Here is a 12,378-nt window from a genome sequence, read left to right on the forward strand (position 1 = left end):
CTTAGGCTGGCCATACATTATACAATTTTCTTAAGAAATTTGCTTTAGATTCACCAAAAACCATATGAGGTCAAACCTAAACACTTTCAACTATATCCAGTTAGGTAGACCCATCCACTACATAGTTGAAGATAAATCTAAAGGAAATTGAGCAGAAAATTGTATTATGTATGGCCAGCCTTGGACTAGTTTCATTTCTGTAAATGGAACTACCTTATACGGTATCCATCAACTATTTGCAGTTTCTGTTGTTCATGTAACTATATTGATAAGAATGGAATGTTTCATTAGTCATCCTGAGATTAAGTCACGCCTACTGAGTTCTGTATAACCGTTCTTGTCATGCATTAAACGTTCAGAGATTTACTAGCACACTTCGGTGTCTGGAGCTTTATTTCCCCCAGGCCTGAGGGTAACAATAACGAGGACAGGGGCTACAGCCATAGGCGGAATCCTTGCACATCCTGTGCTCCTTCATGCAGAGTGGCACCTCTCTCCAGATCTCCAGGGGAAAGCAGAGGGGAAAAAGCCAAAAGCAATATTGCAGCCATGACATCTAAGGATTGGTAAACTGCAATAGCATACGTTTTCTGGTTTGGGTTGATATTGCTGCTTTATATAAGACACACATGAAGGTGAACGTCCTCTTTCCTCCCTTTGATTAGCTGCAAAAGATCAGCAGCACAAGGATGTAACAAAAATGACAAAACTGAGATGTTACCACCCCCCAGCTGCCTGTAATACTCGGGGCTCTGGTATAATAACGGTGAGTTGTGGCTTGTAGCCGACGTTCCAGCATCTCCGCACCATCACTCCCCCCCCCCCCCCCACTCTCCATATGACACACCGCAGGATCCGCACTAGACCTCCCCAGCTCTCTGTCCTTGTGTGTTCGCCCCTCCCCCAGCACCCCACGCGGCCCGGTCACATGTACACAGGACATCCCATACGTCCCCTTTACAGTCAAGAAGGAAGAGGATGATTGACAGGACGCTCGGTGAATCGGCGCACTCAGCCGTCTCCGCTTAGCCAATCAGCGGACTCCGGGTTCTGTTCTTCCTCATCCTCGCTTGTTTTGGGCCGAGCGGTGCTGCGTGCTGGGAATGAACGGTGTGCCGAGCTGTATGGAAGCTGCATGTCACCGGAGCTGGGGCCCTGACACAAGGAGGTAATAGGCATGTGTACGTGTGTGACCCCACTTCCTATACTGCACCAGTTCCTGGGTGACCCCCACTGGAGGGTGTGACACTCACATGACAGCTGAGTCCCTGGACAGCTATCCTTTGTGTTTACATTTCCTGGCGCTGTGTCTGTGTACATGTTCTATATCATGTTTTATATGGCAACAGGTCCCACACTGAGGAGTTTAGAGACTTGGTGCAAGAGCTTACACTCTACTGGGACTCCTAGGACTTTTATGAGTCAGGATTCCCACAATTGTGCCGTTTTCTTGGGCTGTGGGGGGAGGACTGGGGAAGAGAAGCGGGACCTTGCTGGGTGATGCCAGGGGCAGTCCTATGTCTGTATACAAGGACACCTAAAAACCAATGGTCTACTCTGTGCCCTGTTCATTCAGCCAGGGACATGTAGTGCACTGTGTATCTATACAGCAACTGGGTGCTTCTAGGCCTCCTACAGCATGAATGAGCCATTTGTTTATGGGGGATATAGCCGCCAGGTGCTGCATGCAGGCAGCCAATGTAAGGGGATGCAGCAGATGCATGGACACAGCCGCTCATCCTAATTCAACAGGTATGCAGCCACCAAAACACTTATCAAATCGGGACAGATGGCTGTGTCCATATACCCGCTGTGGCCCTTGATGTAAACGGATGATCTGTTTACATCAGTTAATGTCCATATCCATTAGCATCCGTTTTTTCAAACGGAAGAAAACCCTATTTTTCTTCCATTAAAAAAAAAAAAAATAGAATGGACAAAAAACGGATGAAAAACTGATTAAAAAAATGGATGTAAACTGATAAGCTTTTGCTTGGAAAAAACGTGGCTGAACTGATGAAAAAAATGGAACACCCGTGTGAAAGGGGCCTTAGGAGGATTATGTGCGATCAGTAGGCGATTATTCCACTGAGCAGAGCGGGCGGATGACACCTCCATGTTTGCGCAGAGGGGGCGGATGACACCTCCATGTTTGCGCAGAGGGGGCGGATGACACCTCCATGTTTGCGCAGAGGGGGCGGATGACACCTCCATGTTTGCGCAGAGGGGGCGGATGACACCTCCATGTTTGCGCAGAGGGGGCGGATGACACCTCCATGTTTGCGCAGAGGGGGCGGATGACACCTCCATGTTTGCGCAGAGGGGGCGGATGACACCTCCATGTTTGCGCAGAGGGGGCGGATGACACCTCCATGTTTGCGCAGAGCGGACATGGACAGACCCAGTTGTGCTCTATGGATGCAGTGGGGGGAAGGTCTGGTTCATACATGTGCAGGCTACGTGGCCTGTGTTTGCACATGCACAGCAGCCCATTCATTTTAATGGGCTGCTGTGCCTGCATTTTCCGCAATAAATAGGTGCATGCACCTTATTAAAAATGCGGTTGTAGGGAAATCGCATGGTCTTTTTGACCATGCGATTATCCTGCAGTTCCTGCACCTGCAAACACGCTACAGGCTGGGATGCCGTTCAGGATGAATGGCAACCCCACCTGTCTCATAAGAGCAGATAGATTTGGCTGCGGGTGTGGTAACAGATGCAATTCACACTTCTTCAACCAGGCCGCACAGTGTGGCCAAATGGGCATTTACCCAACTACCCACCGATCTGGTCCACCTAAACAGAAGAGGATGGAGTCCTCTTCTGTGTTCTTAGCGGGCCTGATCAGACAGGCAGGTGTAAACAGAGACAAGTCCATTTACACCCACCTGTCCATAGGGATGAATAGACCTTCCATTCAGGTCCACCTGAAAAATTGACAGGCAGACCTGATTGCAACGTCCCTCTGAAAGTGGTTTTATAATTACATAGACTGCCTGCATGCAACACTTGGCAGCTCCACCCCCAATTCCAAAACGCACACATTCATGGTATACAGGCCTCAGTGCCTGTGTGAATGAGGTCTAAAAACACACCGCTGATCTATAGATATGCAGTGCACCTGACTGGATGAATAGGGCACAGTGGAGACCATTGTTTTTTAGGTGTCCTGTATGGTGTGAGCAGTCTTGGCAACAACCAGCAAAGATCACCACATGTCACTGTGTAGAGATGCATGGTGTCATTTTCAATAAAGTTGTTGTTATTATTGATATAGCACTAACAAGTTACAGAGCTTTACAACATGAGGACAGATAGTACTGTTATAATAAAAATTCAATACAGGTGGATTTAGAGGGCCCTGCTCATTAGAGCTTACAATCTAAAAAGGAGGGTCAGGTGGTACAAAAGGCAATAACTGTGGGGGATGAGCTGATGGAGAAAATAAACATACTCTTGTAAGGTGGGGGCAGGATAGTCTTTTCTAAAGAGAAGGGTTTTCAGGGATTGAGTAGGAGTTAGATTGGGGTAGGAAGCTCCAGACGATGGGAAAGGCTCTGAAGAAGTCCTGGAGGCCAGCACGGGAGGAGGTGACAAGGGAGCTAGAGAGCATGGGCGGAATAAAGAGAATTATTGGGTTAGTATTTTGAGACAAGGTCACTGATGTAGCTGAAGTTAAGGAAACAAAGAATTGTGATAACCGTGCATTACACTACACATGTTGTATCTTTCAGGCTGGTTAAAAAGAGTCTCTAAAGCGGTACCTAAAGAGGATTTTCAGTCTCTAGAAAATTATTAAGTCATTAGCTACAAATACTTTTAATAAAAGGACACTTACCTGTCCAGGATCCCAGCTCTATCCTTACCTGGGCCCAGTCGGCATGCTTAATGTGGGAAGCTGGCTGTGACTCCTTGCAGTCTTCCCACTGTGCATGCACAAGTTAGGCTGCACTTTGTGAATGGTCCTCGAACCTCTTGGGACCTGTGACGTGTCCCAAGAGGTTGCACAGGGGGAGAAATTCCAGTGGAATCACCTAGCAATTCCAGCAGATGTGGGAGCAGATACCTGCCAATACTAGCTATCCATTAACCAATAGATACCCAGCCAATAGCCTTTGGCGGCCGGAAAAATACATTAGATTTCCAGGTGGACGCCATATGGCGTACAACCAGGCATGCACAGTTTACACTCTTGAAGAGCCATCACAGCAGGTCACATGACAGTTGTATACAATGGATGGCTTCATTCATGCCATCCATTGTATACTAGTGTCTAGCTGTGAATGGTCACAGCGATCACATGCACATGTCATGTGATTAGCTGTGGCCAAATCACAGCTAAGCACAGAAAAAAAACAAAAACCCCTGAATGAATTGATGTCATTCAGGTAAATGCTTGCTTATAGCAAAGTAATTCTTTGCTATAAGCAAATTGTGTTTAAAAAAAAAAAAAATAAAAAAAAATACTGATCACTTCCCCAAAGTAGTACAATGATACTATGGTAACATTGTACTACTTTGGTGATCGTGAAATATGAAAAAAAATCTTAAAAAAAAGAAAAAAAATTTAAAATGAATAAAAAAAATTATATTTTTTTTCATACTGTTAGTGTCCCTGATAACCGCCATGCCAGTTATATGGTGACGCTGTACTGCACTGGTGACAGTATGTGGAAAAAAAGTAGTGAAAATAATTTTTTTAATTTTTCCGAAAAATTTTGACAAAAATATACAACTTCAAAAAACTCGCCATGCCTCTTATGAAGTACGTCGGACTGTCTACTTGCAAAAAGGGGTCATTTGGGGATGTCTGTACTGTTCTGACATTCTTGGACCTCAAGAAATTAGATTGGCTGTCAGTACTTCAGGATTGATCAATTTTCAGATCTATACCATAGTTTGTGAACTCTATAACTTTCCTACAGACTAAAAAATACATCCTAATTTGGGTTATTTTCACCAAAGACATGGAGCAGAATACATCTTGGCCTAAATTTATGAAGAACAATTATTTATTTGCAAACTTTTGAACAGAAACAAAGAAAAACGTGTTCTTTTTTTTTTTTTTTCAAAATGTGTGGTCTCTTTTTGTTAATTTAGCAAAAAAATAAAAAGCGATGATTAAATACCACCAAAAGAAAGCTCTAGTTGTGTGAAGAAAATGCTAAAATCTTAGTTTGGGTACAATGTTGTATGACCGCGCAATTGTCATTCAAAGTGTGAGAGTGCTGAAACGTGAAAAATGGCCTGGGCAGGAAGGGGTAAAAGTGCCCGGTATTGAAAGGGTTAAACCCCCCCCCCCCCCCCCCAAAAAAAAAGGCTCTAATAATGTTAGAGGGAGGGTAGGTTAAAAGATTAACTTCCCGTTTAAGGTGAAGTTCTGCTTTTAACTTTCCAGCTTTTACAATCATTTGACTCCTTCCCCAGTACATAGTTTATTCTTAACATTTGTCCCCCGAACAGGTGTCCCCATTGGAAGATTTCTCATTACCTCTTGTTTTAAAGAAAAGGTTTGTCTAGAGATTCACTTAGAGGACATACTGTCACCAAAAACTGTTGTTTAACCATTTCCCCTCTTGAGCCTGTTCACCAGCATTTTTTACATTTCTGCTATGGACTTGTTTATATTGCAATAACTTTGTCATTACATAAGATAACAAGGTAATACATATATGTGTTTTTTGAAGTACAGACAAGGCTTTTTTTTCATGATATTAAAAAAATGATTTTCTTTCACAATCCTTAGACAATAAAATGTAACAAAACTAAACAAAATGCACTTTCTATTTTGAGCAGTGTTGGCTTAAAGGATAAGTTCACCTTTTGCTAAAAAATAATAAATGCACTTTTTTTTTGAGTTAAACAAAATGTGAATTTATTATGTTTTGTTGCAGGAGCCTGTAAAGCATTGCTTCAGTGATCAGAAGATTGCTGGTGCTGTGCAAGACTCCTGCAGACCTGTACTACGGGATGTACAGGCAAACAGATATACTTACAGGAAGAATCATTGAACCACCATGATGCTCCATAGCAGAACATTTTATAAAGAAACCAAAGCGTTTTTTACATGTCAGGTTACTTAAGCATCAGCTGCAGAGCAAAGTTCATCTTTTGATCTGCAAGTGAACGGAATAGAATAGATACAAAAGTAGCAATGTTTCTTTGTCTTTCCATTTTCTGTCTAAACAGTGTTTTTGTTAAACACTTAAGCCCTTGTTCACACCAGTGTGACTTGTCATGCGTTTGGACAGTTCAAAGACGCATCCTATTTGTGGCAATGGAACAGTTAAAGTCGCAGCAATTTTGAAAAAGGTTCCTGCACTTTTTCTGTGCGACTTGCATTGACATCTGGTAAATTAAATTGCACAGATGTCACCAAGCTGCACCAATAGTTGGCTTTAAAGTTGCACTGATGTAGCGCGAGTTCAAAGATGCAGAGGTGTGAACCAGGGCTTAGGCTCCATTCACACTAGTATAGTATTTCAGATATGACTTGAGTTTCACAGAATCACATAACAATGGAAATCACATTATTTTCAATGGTGCCCGTTCACATCAATGCAATGCAGGGTGCCATTTCAGAAAAGGTTGCTGTACTACTTTGGTATGATTCCAGCACTATTTTGGCTTCATAGAATATGCAAACCACTTTAAAGTAGATCAAAGTAGCATCAAAATTTCTCCACGTTATCACTGAAAGTCAAAATCAGATCTCAGCATGTAAACCAAACCTAGCCTAATCGGACAACTTTTTTAATCAGAGCTGAGAATTGCTGGGGAGTTGGGGGGAATCCCAGCATCCAGGCAGAAGGACTGGATGTGCTACGGTTCGTGTACCATGGTGACTTTTTTGGGGGGCGTGTGTAGCACATCAAATGTCTTGAACTAGTTAAAATACATGCAGTTTGCAAACAAACTCCTTCCAGCTGTCCATATGCTTTTATGTAGCAGCACAGTCTTCTTCAGGGGTCTTTTGATGTGGTGTTGTCACATATATGTGCACAGGCGGCATCGCTGTCCTGTGCCAGCCCCCAGGGTCAGGAAGCCCATCAAACACCTCAGGTTTTTAGATGTCCTTAAGCCTAGGTTCACACTACAGCGGTGCGGTAAATCCCATGTGATTCGCACAGGAACTGCACCGCATTCCTGTACAAATCACATGCGATTTGTATGCGCTGTGATTAGAGCCATTCATTTTGTATGGCTCCAATCGCACCGCACCTGCACCAAAAACAAGCAGGACCCTTTTTTGGTCCGCACTAGAATCGGATCACATGGGTATTCACACCTATGTGATCCAGTTCTGCATATTGCACTGCGTTTTGCAGACCTATGTCAGGGTGTTATTAACTTAACATACACACCTGCATTGGTTCGTATGAACAGGGTGCGATTGTGATGCGGGGCGGAATTTGCACTGAAAACAATGCAAATTCCACACTGCATCAGTGTGAACCGGGTCTAAAGGGTCAGATCTCAGTGGCAATAAGGGGTTGATGCTCACCTGTCCAGCAGGTTAGGAGTACTGTCTTAATTCTTTGGAAGAGCTGCAGCTGCCAAAGAAGTTTCAGTATCCGACACACTTGCAGGAGTGTCTGATGCCTGGCCCTCTGCTGTGCTTTGCTGTCCCATCCGCTGACCATGACACTCATTGTGCTGGGTTAGCTGATGAAACAGCAAAGCACTTTGACAGAACTTGCCATCTGTCAGACCATATTATTTTTTATTGCTTGTGGGTTTTTGTTTTGTTTTTTTAACAAAATTTTTGGGAATTAAATCCGTTTAAGTCCTCATCCACACTGGATGTTTTGATAATGCTGGTAACGTTAGCTGTGTAAAATCACGTTAAAAACGTGAGTTTTTCATTTTTTTGTACAGTTTTTGCATTAGCGGTGGTTTTCCACGTTTTGCATTTTTTACCTTTTTCTTTTTTCACCAAAAAAACCTAATTTCTCTTAATTAAAAAAAGTCCAAAAACGCCGGTTTGTGGCGTTTTACCGCGTTTTTCAGCGTTCAAGCATTTTTACAGCAAAAAAACTCATCTAGAAACCCACTAGTCCCGGGTTTTTTTTCCCAGCCAAAAAACGTTGATTACAGTCTATGTGTGCATGGAAACATAGGATAACATGCTGGGGGGTTTACTGGCTGTAGAAAAAAATGTCAAAAGCCAAAAACAGCAGCTGCAAAAACGTCAAGTGTGCATGAGGACTAAAGCGTATGTAAACCCAGCATTTTATTTTCCTGATATGTGCCTGCTGTACCATGTATTTGTATAAAAAAGTATCCTATTCTCACTGTATTGGTTCCTTTGTGTGAAATTCCTGGTGTTCCTGCCAGTCCCTCTGCTTTCCTATTAACAACAGACCACACTAAGAAGAAGAGCACAGTGCGGTCAGTTCTATAGCTGTGCTGGGAACTTGGCCTGCTCTCTTCCACTTACCTGTTCTGACCCCAACCCCCCCTCCTCTGCACAGCCATTCACTGGGAACAGAGGGAATCGCTTATGAAAGGGGGTAAAAAGTGTTTATGTTGATTTTTTTAATATGTATACACAAATGTTTTACCTTTTCAATTTTTGTAAACTGAGTGGGTTGTTTACAATGTGAGGCCATAAACTTTAGGATATTGCGCTCTACACTATCTCAATTAATTTGCAGTTATGATACCGATGTTTTAAAGCTGTTGGGAAATTCTATGTCTATGTTTTAATCAGTGCAATTACAGACTGTATAAAGCAGGAGGAGATGGCCCCTTCATGAAGGAATGCTATTTCTAGTGTATGCGGCCTTCAGATTCCCTTTGTTTAGCTGACTTGGCACAGTGGTTGTTGTCATATGAGTATTAATAATTTTTTATTTTTTTACTTGTGTTTATGTATACAAGTATTTTATTGAATCTGTTATTACCACATGTAAGACAAATGTATTTCCTCAGGCATGGTGAATAGTATGAAAACACACAGCAGACTGGAGAGGCTGTTTTACAGTCTTAAAGTGACAGTAAAGTTTTTATTTATATTTTTTATAACAAACCTGTTATACTTAGCTGCTTTGTGTAATGGTTTTGCACAGAGCAGCATGGATCCTCTTCTTCTTTGGTTCCCTATCAGCACTTTTGGTTCCTCCCCCTTAGCCAGCGCTCTCAATAGCATGCTGCTTACTATGGGGGCATTGGTGTGTGTTCACTCCCAAGCCCCGTTCTATGCATCCCTTATAACACACAGAGCTGCCGCCAGCCCCCTCCCATGCGCTTTACATATTAGCTCATTGCCTGTGATTGACAGCAGTGGGAGCCTATGGTTCCCGATGCTGTGTCTGAGCCAATGAGGAGAGAGAAACCCAGCACAGCCAATGAGATCAAGAGGGGGCTTAGGTGAGTATTAGGGGGGCTGTGAGGGGAGCAGCACACGTGTGTTTTTTTTTTTGTTTTGGTTTTTTGTACCTTCCTGCATAGATGACAGGAAGATAAAAAAAACCTTCAGCCTTTGCAACCACTTTAAAGCGTTTAAAGGTGCTACACCCACAACAACTTAGTGTAAGCTGTAAAGTTTTGTGATTGTCTTTGTTCTATATAATAAGCATAGTCTGTTTTGTGAATGTCTTTAAAATGGGACTGGTGCAGTTCCTTTTCTTTATCCTCTTTTATATTGCCAAGTGAAGTGTAGATTTATATTGGGACTGCAATGTAGAGATATTGTTTGTAGGTAACCTGTCATAAGATTAACACAGGGGCTGCCAGTGGTGACCACTTTTTGGAAATGCTGCTTTCTTGGTGATCAGGCGTTTGCTTCTTGCTTCAGTAATTTGTCACTGATCTGGAACAAGTTTGAGATCTTCTGACTCTCCTTGTTTCAGACGTCTTAGAAAGTGAAATTCACATGTTTGCTGCCTTTCCCCAGCCTGTAACTGAGTTCGTTTTTTCTCTTAGGGGGGTGGTGATTACCAATTCTTATTGGTACCCGCTCCCACTTTTACATTCCTCATCTAGAGGATGATGACACTCCTTGCCCTGTATATGTTTTTATATATGGCAGGTGAAATAAGTATTGAACATGTCACCATTTTTCTAGGTAAATCTATTTCTAAAGGTGCTATTGACATGGAATTTTCACCACGTCGGTAACAACACATGCAATCCATACATACAAAGAAGCCAAAACAAATAAGTTCAGAAATTACGTTATGTGTAATAAACTGGAATGACACAGGGAAAAAGTATTGAACACATGAAGAAAGCGAGATGCAAAACGGCATGGAAAGCCAAGACACCAGCTGAAATCTATCCTTAATTAGAAATCAATCCTGACCCTTCGCAGTGCAAATTAATATCAGCTGCTTCAGTCTCAACTGATGGTCTATAAAAAGGTGCCTCATTACCAAGGTGTCACACAAGAAACATCTCATGATTGGTTAAAGCAAAGCGCTCGGTCAAGTCCTTCGCAACCTTACTATTGCAAAACATACTGATGGCATTGGTTACAGAAGGATTTCTAAACTTCTAAATGTTCCCTTGAGCACAGTTGGGGTCATAATCCGCAAGTGGAAAGAACATCATTACACCATAAGCTGGCCACAACCAGGTGCTCCTCGCAGGATTTCTGACAGCAGTAAAAAGAATTACCAGAAATGTTGTCCAAGATCCAAGGACCACTTGTGGAGAGCTTTAGAAAGACCTGGAATTAGCAGGTAAAATTGTTTCAATGAAAACCATAAGTAATGCACTCAACCGTCATGGCCTGTATGCACGCTCACAATGCAAGACTCCATTGCTGAAGAAAAAGCATGCTGAAACTCGTTTAAAGTTTGCTGCACAACATTTAGACAAGCCTGTGAAATACTGGAAGAATATAGTCTGGTCAGACTATAGTCTGGACACTGCACATCACCCCAAAAACACCATACTAATAGTGAAGTTTGGAGGTGGGAACATCGTGGTGTGGGGCTGTTTTTCAGCATACAGCACTAGCAAATTTCATATCATTGAAGGAAAGATGAATGGAAAAATGTACCAAGACATTCTTGATAAAAATCTGCTGCCGTTTACCAGGATGATGAAGATGAAACGAGGGTTGACATTTCAGCAAGACCATGATCCCAAACACAAAGTCAAGAAAATTCTCAATTGGTTTCAAATAAAGCTGCTAGAATGGAGCTGCTGAAGTTCATAGAAGAGGCCCATGGAACCTACAAGATTTGAAGACTGTATGGAAGAATGAGCCAAAATCACACCTGAGCAATGCATGCAACTAGTTTCTCCATACAGGAGGCGTCTTGAAGCTGTCATTACCAACAAAGGATTTTGTATGAAGTATTAAATAAATTTCAGTTAGCATGTTCAATACTTTTTCTCTGTGTCATTCCATTTTATTACACCTAATTCTAAACCTATTTGGTTTGTTTTTTTATTTTTTTTTTTTTGTCTGTACAGATTGCGTGGGTTGTTACCAACATGTGAAAATGTCATGTCTGTAGCACCTTCAGAAATATATTTTACTGAAAAAAAAAATAGTGACGTGTCCAATACTCATTTTACCCGCTGTGCTTGTGTGTGTGTGTGTATGTATATGTGTGTGTGTGTATGTATATGTGTGTGTGTGTATGTATGTGTGTATATGTATGTATGTGTGTATATGTATGTGTGTGTGTGTGTGTGTGTGTGTGTGTATATATATATATATATATATATATATATATATATATATATACACACACGCTGCTCGCCCCTTTTGAAAAGTAAGATTTTAATCAGTATCTCAATGAACACAAGAACAGTTTCCAAAATTTTTATAAGATTGAGCTTTATGGAACATTTGTTTAGCTCATTACATGAAAAAATGTAACTTGGATTACAAGTTCTTTAGTTTTACTCAATTTAGTTGATGCAAAAATAAATACACCACACAACAAAAACTACTACATCCTAGTATTTTGTATGACCTCCATGATTTGTAAGGACAGCACCAAGTCTTCTAGGCACGGAATGAACAAGTTGGCGACATATCGCAACATCTATCTTTTTTCCATTCTTCATGAATTACCTCTTTTAGAGGTTTGATGGAGAGTGATGTTCAACTTGTCTCTTCAGAATTCCCCATAGGTGTTTGATTGGATTCAGATCAGGAGACATACTTGGCCACTGAATCACTTTCTCCCTACTCTTCAGAAATGCAACAGTGTCCTTAGATGTGTGTCTTGGATCATTATCATGCTGGAAAAGTGCACGACGACCAAGGACACGGAGTGATGGTAGCAATTTCTTTTTCAATGTAAAGCAGTACATCTGTGAATTCATGATACAATCAATGAAATACAGCTCCATGATACCAGCAGCACTCGTGCAGCCCCACAGAAGGACACTGCCACCACCATGTTTCACTGT

At 41.9% G+C, this 12,378-nt stretch overlaps 1 protein-coding gene across 1 annotated transcript in view; it reads left to right on the forward strand.

Moving 5' to 3' along the window:
• Positions 1-1,012: 1,012 nt before the first annotated feature.
• The window catches only part of RNF13 (ring finger protein 13), a 138,182-nt gene continuing 126,816 nt past the window's right edge, over positions 1,013-12,378 (forward strand). Inside the window, exon 1 of the mRNA XM_089672587.1 lies at positions 1,013-1,168. The gene's annotated coding sequence lies outside the window, so the exon portion shown is untranslated. The remainder of the gene's footprint in view (positions 1,169-12,378) is intronic.

Source organism: Staurois parvus, unplaced genomic scaffold (genome assembly GCF_062004578.1).
Source record: "Staurois parvus isolate SC_StPar_1 unplaced genomic scaffold, SC_StPar_1.0 ptg000131l, whole genome shotgun sequence".
Taxonomy (NCBI): Eukaryota; Metazoa; Chordata; class Amphibia; order Anura; family Ranidae; genus Staurois; species Staurois parvus.